At 57.6% G+C, this 12,127-nt stretch overlaps 5 non-coding genes across 5 annotated transcripts; 3 read left to right on the top strand and 2 right to left on the bottom strand.

The window, feature by feature from the left end:
- Positions 1-5,968: 5,968 nt before the first annotated feature.
- TRNAL-CAG (transfer RNA leucine (anticodon CAG)) lies at positions 5,969-6,051 on the bottom strand. The gene has a single exon. It is a non-coding gene; the product is annotated as a tRNA-Leu (tRNA).
- Positions 6,052-6,679: 628 nt separating this feature from the next.
- Positions 6,680-6,751, top strand: TRNAD-GUC (transfer RNA aspartic acid (anticodon GUC)). Its single transcript has one exon. It is a non-coding gene; the product is annotated as a tRNA-Asp (tRNA).
- Positions 6,752-7,358: 607 nt separating this feature from the next.
- Positions 7,359-7,430, top strand: TRNAG-UCC (transfer RNA glycine (anticodon UCC)). The gene has a single exon. It is a non-coding gene; the product is annotated as a tRNA-Gly (tRNA).
- Positions 7,431-7,731: 301 nt separating this feature from the next.
- Positions 7,732-7,803, top strand: TRNAE-CUC (transfer RNA glutamic acid (anticodon CUC)). Its single transcript has one exon. It is a non-coding gene; the product is annotated as a tRNA-Glu (tRNA).
- Positions 7,804-11,719: 3,916 nt separating this feature from the next.
- Positions 11,720-11,790, bottom strand: TRNAG-GCC (transfer RNA glycine (anticodon GCC)). Its single transcript has one exon. It is a non-coding gene; the product is annotated as a tRNA-Gly (tRNA).
- Between the last annotated feature and the right edge of the window lie 337 nt (positions 11,791-12,127).

The following is a 12,127-nucleotide window of genomic DNA, read 5'->3' on the forward strand; positions in this document are numbered from 1 at the left end:
AGGTATGCCACTGGTTGTGGGGTTGTCCCACAAGTCTGAGTAAGGACTCCAAGAGCTATCCTTGCTCTCCCTGTGATGTATAAAGAGAAGTTTTGTCCTGTCAGAAGGCTTAAAGCTGGAGCTTGTACTAGGGCCTGCTTTAAGGTTTTGAAGGTTGTTTCTGCCGCTGGTTCCCATTCTACTAGATGAGTATTTGCCCTCTGGGTTTTCTTGATTAGAGTATAGAGGGGCCTGGCTATCTTGCTGTACCCAGGGATCTATAGTCGGCAAAAGCCGGTGATTCCAAAGAACCCCTGAAACTGTTTTAATGTCTTAGGGTGAGGATAAGCCAGTATAGGCTGTATTCATTCCTTGCTGAGGGCCCTGGTCCCTCTGGCTAAGATTAGGCCTAGATATTTGACCTCCTGTAGGCAAAGCCGGGCCTTCGACCTAGACACCTTGTACCCTTGATTAGATAGAAAGTTCAAGAGATCTAGAGTAGCCTGCTGGCATGAGGCTTCTGAACTGGTAGCCAAAAGTAAATCATCCACATACTGAAGGACCAGAGTGCCTGGACTTGAGAAGTGGTCTAGATCTTTGGCCAGTGCCTGACCAAACAGGTGAGGGCTATCCCTAAACCCTTGGGGCAAGACCATCCACGTAAGTTGGGACATGTGGTCTGTGGATCCTCAAAAGCAAAGAGAAACTGGGAGTCATATTGCAGAGGAATGCAGAAGAAGGCATCCTTGAGGTCCAGAACAGTGAACCATTCTGCTTCCTCTGGTATTTGAAAGAGCAGGGTATAGGGGTTAGGTACAACAGGATATAGAGGAATTACTGCCTTACTGATGAGTCTAAGATCTTGCACTAGTCTCCACTGACTGTTCGGTTTTTGTACTCCTAGAATTGAGGTGCTGCAGGGACTCCTGCATTTCCTTACTAAGCCTTGAGCTTTTAAATGTTTAACAATATCCTGTAATCCTTTATGAGCTTCAGGCCTTAAGGGATATTGCCTTTGATAAGGAAAAGTGGTGGGGTCTTTTAGCCTGATTTGGACTGGGTGGGCATTTTTTGCCCTTCCAAATTGTCCTTCCAATGCCCAGACTTCAGGGTTGATTCCCTCCTCAAGTAGGGGACAACAAATGGGTAACTTGTTCCCCATATTCATGTAGATAATAGCTCCAGCCTTGGCTAATATATCCCTCCCTAGTAAGGGTGTAGGACTTTCAGGCATAACAAGAAAGGCATGTGAAAAGACCAAGTCTCCCAATTACAACTGAGGAAGTGGGAGAAATACCTGGTTACATGCTGTCCCAGGATTCCTCAGATGGTAACGGACCTTGAGGACAGTTGTCCAGGAGAGGAGGTTAATATTGAGAAGGCTGCTCCAGTGTCCAGGAGGAAGTCAATTTCCTGGCCCTCAATGGTTAAACGTAACAGGGGCCCAGTGAGGGTGATGACATGAGCTGGCACTTGCCCCGGGCACCCTCAGTCCTGTTGTTGGATCATCTGGTTGGGGGCTTCTGACCCAGAGAACCTTTGTCCTCTGGGGCAGTGCACCTTCCAGTGATTGCCTTGGCATAGCGGATATGGATGAGGGGGTGGCTTATTTTTCGTTGGACAATCTTTGTTAAAGTGTCCTTGTAAACCACACTGATAACAAGCCCTACCATGTGATTGGCCTGCTCCATTTTCTGTCCTCTCTGAACCACCAAGATTTGTTTGTCTGAGGGCCATGACTAAGGCTACAGCCTTTCTCTGACCTCACTTTTCCTTTTGGACCTGTTCCTCTTGGTCCCTATTATAGAACACTGAGGTTGCCAGGTTTAACAATGCCTCCAGGTTCTGTTCAGGGCCCATGGCTTGCTTTTGGAGATTTCTCCTGATATCTGCAGCTGATTGGGTAATAAACTTATCTTTTAGAATCAGTTGACCCTTGAGTGATTCAGGTGACAGGGGAGTATATTTTCTTAAGGCCTCCCATAGCCACTCAAGGAAGGCAGAAGGATTTTCTTCCTTTCCCTGAGTTATGGTGGACATCATTGAATAATTCATGGGCTTTTTCCTAATTCTCCTTAGTCCTTCTAGAACACACGTCAACAGATGTTTATGACTCCAGTCCCCATGATCTGAGTTGAAGTCCCAGTGGGGATCCATACTGGGGATGGCTTGCTGACCAGTAGGGAATTTGTCCCTTTCTCCAGCTGTCATTCTATTATTTACTTGACTAAGATGCCAGGTATCTCCAAACTGTCAGGCTGCAGCTAAAGCTGCATTCTTTTCATTAAAGGCCAGGATTTGATCTAACAGTAGCATGACATCTCTCCAAGCAAGGTTGAAACTTTGCCCTAGACCCTGTAGGACATCTATGTACCTATCAGGATCATCTGAAAACTTCCTCAGGTCTGCCTTGATCTGCTTTAAATCAGAGAGGGAGAAGGGGACATGTACCCAGGTTGGGCCAAATTACCCTCCCCATACAGCTTGAAGGGGACATAACCGATAGCCCAGGGGGGGTTGTGGTCCTTTGGAGATTTCTTTGCTTATTTCCTTCTGGGCAGGGGAGATCAAAGGAGGATTACCATTAACAGGAAGGGGAGCTATAGGGAGGCAAGGATATGGGAGTAAGCTGAGAGATCCTCCTGTGGGATGTAAATTGTAAGCTTTGCATAGTTGTGTATCCTCCTTCAATGAAAAGAAAGCTTGAACATAAGGTATTTCACTCCATTTGCCTTCCCTCTTACAGAAAAGCTCAAGCTGCAGGATAGTACTGTTATTTGTACTTCCCTCAGGTGGCCATTTTTCCCCATCAGAGAGAGAATACTGGGGCCAGGCCATAGTGCAGAAAAAAATGAGCTGTCTCTTTTTCAGGGTTTGTGGGTCAAATTGGTCCCAATGGCTTAGGATGCGTTTCAAGGGTGAGCCTGTTGATGCCTGAGTATTTCCCATCTGAAAGACAAAACTGCCCACAGTTTTGGTTTGTTTTGTTTCTCCCCCTGCCCAAGAACCCACAATGGTCTCTGGACCCTGCTGATCGGAATAGTTGCACTCACCAATGCAGCAGCAGAAACACTAGTTTTCCTCCCAGACCACAAGGAGGACCGAGGAAGGTCAGATTTAGTGGCCCTTACTGATGCATTCTCAAAAACCTGCAGGCTTGCCTGTCCTCGTGTTAGTATTGGGACCTTACCTGTGTCCTATAAAGATGTTATGCCCCAAAAATGAAGTGGAGGGCCATACCCTGAGGGAGGGAAGGGATCTCAAGGGTTGGAACAGTGACACTTTGTCCTCACTTATATGAATAGGAAGGATAAAATTTCTGAGGCTGCCCATATCCTAGCTTCAGGAATAGCTTTGTTTAGGCCTACTGGTCTGAGGAGGGATCCTAAAATTCCAGGAGTACCCCCTACAATGGGGCTTTGGACAAAAATTATGTCTTTCTGATTGGTGAGCCTGGGTGCCTAAAGAAGGTAACAGAGTCCTGGAGTTATACTAGAAATCATTCTTATAGGAGAAACTAGAAAAGCACCAGAGACAGGGAATGATTTCTAGAAGCAGGACTACCCTCAGAGAAGAGAGTTGAGAGGAAGTTTTTCTGGCAGGCATTAGCACCCAGGGGACAAGCGTCAGGATAGAGAGGATAGATGGGCGAGTCTCGCTTGGGCGACATGCCTTTCAGAGTTTTGCTCATGTCCACAGGGTCAACCAACTTGTTGTGGGGACCCCAGAGCTGGATGGCTTTCCTCTCTGTCGACCCTCAGCTCAGCCCAGAAGTACAGGAAAAGCGGAAGCTGGTTCCAGGCAAACCAATGCTCCCAACTCCGAAGAGTTGGGGGTTGTTACAGAGCCCTTTCCCAGGAAGCCTGAAAACCGTGTCTTTAGTCCAGCAGCCACACTACTCGCTTTTAACTGGCCGACAGGTGCCCGGTATTTAGCCCCCAAATTCTAAGGAAAAATGAGACAGAATACCAAGTGAAAGGGGTCCGATGGCATTCACCACTTGGCAATAGGCAATAGTCCCATCTGGGTTGCCAAACTGTGTCTGGAATTGGCTGACTTCAAGAATGAAGCCGCAGACCCTCATGGTGAGTGTTACGGTTCTTAAAGATAGAGTGTCCACAGTTTATTCATTCAGATATTCAGATGTGTCCGGAGTTTCCTCCTGCTGGTGGGTTCATGGTCTCAGTGTCATCAGGAGTGAAGCTGCCGACCTTTGCAATCAGTGTTACAGCATTTAAGGCACAGCGGACCCAAAGAGTGACCAACAGCAAGATTTATTGCATAGAGCGAAAAAACAAAGCTTCCAAAATGTGGAAGAGGAACTGAGTGGGCTGCCGCTACTGGCTGCCGACTGCTGGGTTGGGCAGCCTACTTTTATTCCCTTATCTGACCCCATCCGCAATCTGGCCCACTGGTCACCGCCTGGCATAGGCCTCCAACGTATTGGAGGGTACAAGAAAGGCTGGCCCCATGAGGTGGGCAGAAGGGGAGGCTCTCCTCACATCCAGGCAACTGAGGCAGGGCCCGGAGGGAGAGAGGCCGACTCGTCCCAACTTGCGATTTCTCTGCTGCCCAGGGTCAAGAGACTGCCCGCTGGGGTCTCCAGGGGAAGGAACAGCCGGGCCCACGCCCGAATGCCCATGTGGGCAGGTGAGCTATGGAGGGACTTGCTGAGCGTGGATCCCTGGCACAGACCCAAAGTTTTTGTGTTTTGTTTTTGTTGTTTATTTGTTTCTTTCGTGAGGTGTTTTTTTTTCACCGCCGCGGGGCGAGCCTTCTCACTTCTGTCACCAGCAAGTGGGAGGCGGGATGGGTGTGTCAGCGAGTGGGTGTGGCGATGGGAAAAGGGTCTCGCAGCCGTGGCGTGCGGCTCAGAAAAGCAGACCAGGTCCGTGGGCGCCTTGCTCCTGCGCTATGACCTACGCCACAGGCTTGCACCTGGGGTCCAGACCCTGGGCTGGTAGGGAAGCTGGAGCGGGAGAAAGGAGCGGAGGAGCGCTTCGGCAGAGCCGCAGCTGGCTGACCCTGGAGAAGGCGCGCTGGGTGTGGCAGGGACGGCCCAGGCCACGGCTTCCCGCGTGGGGATGCGCTGTGGCGCACAGCTGGTCCCGGCGGGACCTGGCGTTTGTGGGTGGGTGACGGGGATCTAGGGCTTCTGCTCGTGATTCCTAGTGGGCTGTCTTTCCGGGTTTGGACTCGCCTGCCAGGCTGTGTGCAGGGTTCCCGCTGCCTCTGGCCGGCAGGCGTCCGGGCTGCAGGTGGGCCGGCAGGCAGGTGTTAGCGGAAAGGGAACACAGGTAGCGAGGTGGGATCGGCGACCTGGCTAGGGTGTCGGGAGAATGGAATGCGCGGCCGGGGTCCGAGGGGTCGGAGGAAAGGACAGGATGTTGGATGGCGTGCCTCTCTGGTGGGAGACGTGTGTGCGGCTCCACGAGCGAGTCGCTCGCTGCTGTTCAGCGGTCAGAAGTTGGAGGGTGAAACCGGGCGGGCTGTGCAGGCCAGGACGCCTCTGGGCAGCGCAGCGGCGATTCAAGGCGGTGGGCGGTGGGCGGTGGGCGGTGGGCGGAGGCCGGTGGGAGGAAGGAGGGAAAAGGAGGAATAGGGGGAAGAATCTGGGCTGTGTCTGTTTGGGCGAGTGAGGAGAAGGCGGGCGGAGGAGACAGGCAGGGAAGAGCGTGGAAGGTGGTCGCGGTCGCTCGCTGTGTGTGGGGCCAGGGAAGAGGGCGTGTGAGGTGGTGGGGAGGGCGTCTGTCCGAAGGGCAATTGGTAGAGGGTCGCGGGCGCTGGCGCATGGTCCTGGGCTGTTTCTGCGACAGCCGGCGGGTGGGCAGGAAGAACGGACGTGCCTGAGAAGCGGCGGCGTTTTGGAGGCTTGCTTCAAGGGGCTGGAGTCTGCAGAGCGGGCAAGGGCTCAAGGCAGGAAGCGGCCAAAGGTGCTCCAGGGTTGCCATGGGCGTTGCCCTCCGGCGGGCGGGCCAAAAGGTCGGCTTGTCAGGAGTGGGATTCGAACCCACGCCTCCAGGGGAGACTGCGACCTGAACGCAGCGCCTTAGACCGCTCGGCCATCCTGACGGCGCGCCGGGGCGCGTCGCCGCTGGCATGGCTGGGACCCGGCGCGAACGCCTGCGCCCTTGGCCGGCGCCTGTCTGGGCTCGGTGCGCAACCGACGGACCGCGCGGGCGGAGCGGGCGCCAAGTGAACGGAGCCGGCTGGCGTTGGCGTGGACGCCCCCGCGTCCCCACCCCGGACCCAAGGGGTCCGCGTCGGGCCGGCCGCCGCCGCCGCACGCCCCAGCCCCCGCGCCTCCGCTCGCCGAACCCCGCAGGGCGTGCGCCCACCGCGTCCTAGGAGCAGCGGCCCGACTGTTTCGCCCGGCCTCTTCCTGCCCCGGCGCGATCCCCGCCTTGGAGACAGCAGGCAGGGCGTACGGGGAGGTTCCACGCCGCTCCGGTACCTGTCGGGGTCTGGCTCCGGCTCCGGGTCCCAGCGGGATCGCAGGGTGCTTTGTTGGGTGTCGGGGTAGGTCGTGCCAACGGTGGCGGGGGGCGGGTGGCAGGTGACGGGTGGCGTGTGGCGGTTGGCGGGTGGCGGGTGGAAGGCGAGCACGCGCCCGCCCCCTGCCGTCGGGGGAGGGGATCAAGGCAGGGCTAGGCGTCCGCGGTCGGAGTGGGGTCTGGCGTCCCGGCGACCGTCGCCGTCGTCCTCGTTAGTATAGTGGTGAGTATCCCCGCCTGTCACGCGGGAGACCGGGGTTCGATTCCCCGACGGGGAGGCAGCCGTGCTTTTTGGGCCGCCGCCTCGGACCCAGCCTGAGGGCCCTCCTTCTCCTTCCTCCGCCCTCCAGCTAGTCGCAGGGCGCCATCTCGGGCCTGGCCTGCCTGGCCCCTTAGCCCCTGGGCCCTCTGGGCCCCCTGGGCCTCCTGGGTCCCCTTGGCCTCCTACCTTTTCTTCTCGCCCGCGGCTTGGTCGCCGCAGCCGGGCGGCCTCCTCTGGCCCCCACGGCGCCCAGAGAGCTGCCGGCCCAAAGTGGGTGCCGGAAGAGGCTTTCTGCGAGGCACAGGGCCCGGCGCCCGGTGGGAGGAGGAGGAGTGGGGACCCCGTCGGCGCCGGCCGTGTCCCCGCCGGGCACCTGGTGGGGAAGGGCTCTGGCGGCCCGGGGCGGCGAGGGAGCGAGAGCGCCCCCAGAGGCAGGCGGGCGGAACGGGGCAGCCGCGCTGGCCTTGCACCGGTGGGGCGCGGGGCGGCCTTTGGCGGGGCCGCGGCAGCGCGGAGCTGCGGGCGGGCGGACGGACCGGGCGTCGGGGCCGGGCTGCCCCGGGCGTCGGCGGCGCGCTGGTGGGAGCCCCGGGCCGGCGTGGCGGGGCTGCCCGCGCCGTGCGGCGTTGGTGGTATAGTGGTGAGCATAGCTGCCTTCCAAGCAGTTGACCCGGGTTCGATTCCCGGCCAACGCAGCGGGCGGACCTTTTGCGGAGGTCCCCGTCGCGGAGCTCGCGTCGCAGCTTGGCCTGTGGCTGCGTGCCTGTGCGCCCGGGAAGGAGGCGCGCGGTGTTTGGAGGGTGTGCTGCGAACAGGGCCAGAGCTGCTCGTGAGGGCAGGCCGGTTGCCGCCGGCGTCGCGGGGGCTGGTTGCGGGTGTTTGTTTTAAACGGAAGCAGGGGACAGGCGCCAAGGTAGCGCCCAGTGCTGGGGCCAGAGGCGCTGGGGCCAGAGGCGCTGGGGCCAGGAGGCGCAAGCCGGGCCCCGAAGCCGTCTCTCCCTGGTGGTCTAGTGGTTAGGATTCGGCGCTCTCACCGCCGCGGCCCGGGTTCGATTCCCGGTCAGGGAAGCCTTCCTTCTTTGGCTCTGCCTGCCGACTGCCAGGCCCCTTCACACCTCCCCTTTTGACCAACAGGCTCGCTCGCTTCTCCCGCGCCCCAGCCACAACCTCCCGCGGCTTCCACGTGCGCCCCAACGCTCCCCGCCTACCTTCACCCATCCCTCCTTTTGGCCTCGCTGGCGCCACCTTCGCAACATCAGCTTCACAGCCCTTCCTTGTCAGGTGCTCGCCTCGCTCCCACTCTTTCTCAGCGGCAAAGCCCGCTGGCCAGGTCAGGCTTTCTCCTCCCATGGCCGCCAGGTGACCCGCCACCACCACCACCGCCGCCACCCTCGAACTCTCGGCTGGCCGCGGAATGGGCCAGGACTCTCGAGCGGAGCGGCTTCTGCCAAGCCAAGCCGAGTGGCTGACGGGCCACTTCTCTCTCGGCTGCGGGGGATCTGCGCCTAATGGTTGGGCCACCCGCCAGAGCCACTCATGTCAGCAAGCGCACTGGCTTTCCCAAGGCGTGCCAGACCCTGAGCGCGGGATCCGTGATTGGGCTCCACGGGTGTCAGCGGCTTTGGTAGAAATGGCAGCAGAACTTGAGGAGTCGAGACCACGGGCCATAGCGCTAGGGAGGCAGAGCTGCGACGATCACCCTGGCAGCATGACTATGTTTTTCTTCATGCGGACGTGATATCCATGGGATTCCTGTGACGCGTGGTAACGCGTGTACATCGCGTAGTGATCGATGGTCAACTGAGGGGATGTAGGGCATCCATCCCGTGGGTATCTGTCATCTCTACCTGTTGGGAGCATCTCAGGTGCTGTCTTCCAGGAGCTCTTCGGAAACAAGCACTAATACATCGTTGTTACCCCTAGTCGCCCTGCTCCGCCGTAGAACGTTATTGGAACGTATTCCCTCCATCCAAACGCATGCTCGGACCCATTTCACCAACCTCTCTTCACCGCAGTCACCCACACACCCTCTCCAGCCTCTGGTGTCTATCGTTCTACTCTCTACCTCCACAAGGTGAACATTTTGAGCTCCCAGGATTGGAGTAAGAACCCGCCCTCTCTGTCTTTCTGTGCCCGGCTCGTTTGATGTTCCATCGTGACCTTTAGCTCCGCCTCTGTTGCTGCAGACCAGAGGATTTCGTTCTTTTCTGTGGCCAAATAGTATTCCACGGTGTCTATATGCCACATTTTTGTTAATCCATTTCCCGGCCGATGGACACTTAGGTTGTCTTAGCCACATCTTCCCTACCTGCACGTCCTTCATAGGCTCTCTGCAAGAAGAAAAATATGGCTCTTTCTGCCCGACCTCGCAGGCAGTCAGACCTTACCGTTGTCTTCCCCTGTTCCCTAAAACTCGCTGTTATTCTATTCTTTTTCAAGGTGCACTGATTTCATGCTGTTCAAACACACATGTTTTACCATCAATTTGTAGAGTTAACACAATTGTCACAGCGGTCCTGAGGTGACGTACATCCTCAGCTTACGAAGATAACAGGATTAAGAGATTAAAGTAAAGACAGGCGTAAGAAATTATAAAAGCATTATTTGGGAACTGATGAATGTCCGTATTGAAATGAAATCTTCACAATTTACGTGCCTCTGCCGCAGCTCCAGCCGCTCCCTCCGTTCGGGGTCCCTGACTTCCCGCAACATACACGTGCATGTGCGTACACATGCTCCCGCTCACCGTCGACAGGTTTGAGATTCTCGCCTATTCTGGATGTGAAAATGAATCTTGAGAGGTCCCATTAGTCAGACCAACCTGGCCACGGGCATTGAAGCGTGGAGATGCAGCAGTTCGTGGGGAAAACCCAACGGCCAGGCTGACCAAAGCGCATGTGCGGGGTTGGGGTTCCTGATAGACTTCTAGCCGAAGTTTGCTTCCCATTGCCTGACCTACGCTCTCTAGCGTCTCTCCAAATGTCAAGGAACATGTGGAGATGGTACCTATCCCCAGCGCCAAGATTCGCTGTGGGACTTTTTGCCCATCCCCTCCTTAGCACAGATGAGCCCAGTTCTCCAACCCTCTATTCAACCCGTATTGATCTTATCGTTTGGCTGATTCCCCAGGTCAATGGCAGAAGTCAGTCGACTTCTTGCCAAAACCCCTCTGTAGGGGCAAAGTAGACGTCCAACCAACTGCACAAACCTGTCCCGTGTCATTCGTGGGATCTTGGCACAGTCGGATCACCTGCAGGGACCAGACCCTATCGGGGATAGAGATGTTTGCCATCCCCACGGGAGGCTGGCTTGCTTGCCAGCGTGATGTGGGTGGATGTCAGTGGGTGACAGCGATGGACGAAGGTGTCCGTTCCCGTGGCTGGCGTCCACCCTAGCCCGGGGCAAGGGGCTGACACCAAGGAAAGGAGAGAAGCATGTCGCGTGCTGGGAGCTGGAAGAAGGAGTCCAGGGTGTCCAGGGGGTGCACAGGGCTGGCTGGCCAGGTCTGGGAGTGAGGCTGTCCAGTCAAACGGAGGTTGTGCAGATGCCCGGGGCGTTAGGGCACCTCGCGGGCTGCCTATGCCATAGGTCGGAGGGATCCCAGCTGGTGGCGGAGCTGGCGTGAGTCTGAAGAGGCTGAAGGAGGCCAGGGCTGGGGGACATGAGTCGTCTGAGAGAGGGGCATTGACGGCGAGAGGGAGAGTTGGCTGGCGAGAGGGAGAGTTGGCTGTGCGAGAGAGACAGAGAGATAGAGACATAGAGACAGAGACAGAGAGAGAGACAGAGAGATAGAGACACAGAGACAGAGAGAGAGAGAGAGACAGAGAAAGACAGAGAGTGAGAGAGAGAGAGAGTGTGTGTGAGTGTGTGTGTGTGTGTGTCAGTGTGTGTGTGTGAGTGAAAGGGCGGGTGGGGTGAGACAAAGGTGGGGGAGGGAGGGCTGAGCCTGAAGGCTGGTGGGAACAGTACATTTTCAGCCGGTTGGTCTGGGCAGGAACGAAGTCTGTGTGGTCAAAGGGGACCCGCGCCGGCGAGACTGGGATGCTGCTTGGGCTGGGCGGTCAGAGTATGGAGTGGGGCTGGGGTGAGGTGGCAAGCAGCCCAGGGTGGGAGAGACATCGTGACAGAGCGACTGGAGGCCACGTCCCACGTCCCAAAAGGGTAGCGAATGCAACTGGACCCGAGACATAAATAAGCCGTCTTCAGGACGCACATTCACATCTCAGGCAGGTGTCTGGGGCTGAGATGAAAAGAGGTCCGAGGGAGAGAAACAAGGCAGCCTCCTCGACTAAAGTGGTGGATTGGGGTTAGGTTGGGAGTTGCCACATGGCGGTGGTGGTGCCGGCAGAATGAGGGGAGAGAGTGTGGAGTAGCCGGAACACGGTGAATATAGACGGTGCACATGCCACGCGTACACTCGTGTGGTCGCGTTAAGGACTGTGTGACCAACTAGGGGAAAGTGATGAGTTACTCCCTGGAGTCGCGACTTCCTTCCTACTGGAAGGGCAACCATGGCATCATTTTCTGGATGTGAGGAGCCAGCGAGGGGGGGAGAGAGAGAGAGAGAGAGAGAGAGAGAGAGAGAGAGAGAGAGAGAGAGGTCGAGGCGGTGAATTGTGAAGAGAAGAGGTGGGGCGAGTGGCTGCAAGCCCGTGGTGCCTGGCGGTGTTCCGTGAAGTGAAATGCGTCGGGCAGAGGCGGTGGCAGGGCAATGAAGAGAAACAGGACCAGGAGGCTGCCAAGTTCTGGTGTCTGGCGCGCTCTCGTGTTTGGAGGGGTTGTTGTCACCAAGCTGTGTGGGTGCGGGGGGGTAGGCTCATCCCTAAGTCAGTCGAGAGAGGCACGGAAGAAAGGGCAGAGGGCCGTCGCGCGTGGGAGCGCAGCCGGTGCCGGACTCGCTCGCGCGCCCCGAGTGTAAGGAGGCGGCAGAGGCGAGCGCAGCTACGCCTTGGTGCTGCTGCAGCACCAAAATGGGAGGGCGTGCTGCATGGGCCGGGAATCGAACCCGGGCCTCCCGCGTGGCAGGCGAGAATTCTACCACTGAACCACCCATGCACCGATGGCAAGCGCCAACGGAAGCTGGCACAGCGGAACTCGCCACCAGCCGCCGCTCACTGGTCACAGCCTGCCGTGGGCTTCCGTCCTATTGGAGCGTCCACGAGAGGCTGGCCCGATGGGGCGAGCAGAAGGGGAGGCTCTCGTCACGTCGAGGGACCTGAGGCGGGGCGCGGAGGGAGAGCGGAGGGAGAGAGGCCGACTGGTCCCATCTTGCGCTTTCTCTGCCGCCCAGGGTCGAGAGACTGCCCGCCGGGGTCTCCAGGGGAAGGACCAGCCGTGGCCCGCGCCCGAATGCCCGTGTAGGCAGGTTTGCTGTGGCGGGCCTTGCTGAGCG

This window comes from Pan paniscus, chromosome 1 (genome assembly GCF_029289425.2).
Source record: "Pan paniscus chromosome 1, NHGRI_mPanPan1-v2.0_pri, whole genome shotgun sequence".
In the NCBI taxonomy this organism is placed as follows: domain Eukaryota; kingdom Metazoa; phylum Chordata; class Mammalia; order Primates; family Hominidae; genus Pan; species Pan paniscus.